Here is a 1,170-nt window from a genome sequence, read left to right on the forward strand (position 1 = left end):
TGCCCCTCAGTCCGGAGCTGCCCCTCAGTCCGGAGCTGCCCCTCAGTCCGGAGCTGCCCCTCAGTCCGGAGCTGCCCCTCAGTCCTGAGGCGCGCCTCAGTCCAGTGGGGCCATTTAGTAGGGTTGCCAATCCTAGGTCGTCGATTAGGGTCGCCGTTCCTAGGAGGCCACGGAAGCGGGAAATGACAATGATGGAGTGGGGTCCACGTCCATCGCCAGAGCCTCCACCGCGAACAGATGCCCACCCAGACCCTCCCCTATAGGTTCAGGTTTTGCGGCCGGAGTCCGCACCTTGGGGGGGGGTGGGGGTACTGTCACGTTCTGACCATAGTTATTTTGTATTTTCTTTGTTTTAGTGTGGTCAGGGCGTGAGCTGAGTGGGCATTCTATGTTGTGTGTCTAGTTTTCTTGTTTCTGTGTTTGGCCTGATATGGTTCCCAATCAGAGGCAGGTGTTAGTCGTTTGTCTCTGATTGGGAGCCATATTTAGGTAGCCTGTTTTCTGTTGGGTTTTGTGGGTGGTTGTCTTCAGTCTTTGTGTGTCTGCACCAGATAGAACTGTTTCGGTTTTCACGTTTGTTGTTTTTGTATTTTGGAAGTGTTCAGTTTGTCTTTTTATTAAACATGATGAACACTAATCACGCTGCGCTTTGGTCCTCTCCTTCCACAGAAGAAAACCATTACAATAGCTACTGTATGTGGTCTTTAGCAGTACATCCAGTCCATCCCTTTCTGACATGCTGCTGATGCATGTGATTGTCTTAAATCCCTGACTAGGCTACTTTCAAAATGTGTCAATCACTAAAATCACACTTCTTGTTTCTATGCACTGCTACAACGGTACGTTGACTCACTGTACAAGATCTTTCCCCTTCACTATGTAAGTTGACGAGATCATTAAATATATATGTGTGTACTGTATCATATTACTTTAACTTACATTTCTGACCTATAGTTTTGGTTTTGACATCAGGGGCAGTATTCATTAAGTGTCTCAGAGTAGGAGTGCTGATGTAGGATCAGGTCCTACCGGTCCATATAATGATGATCTAAAAGGCTAAACTGGTCCTAGATCAGCTCTCCTACTCAGAGACACTTTGTGAATATGGACCCTGGACTGGTTTAAAGTATCAGGTGTAGTTATTCACCAGCTATAGAGTGAGTTGTTGTT

Source organism: Salvelinus sp. IW2-2015, unplaced genomic scaffold (genome assembly GCF_002910315.2).
Source record: "Salvelinus sp. IW2-2015 unplaced genomic scaffold, ASM291031v2 Un_scaffold4120, whole genome shotgun sequence".
In the NCBI taxonomy this organism is placed as follows: Eukaryota; Metazoa; Chordata; class Actinopteri; order Salmoniformes; family Salmonidae; genus Salvelinus; species Salvelinus sp. IW2-2015.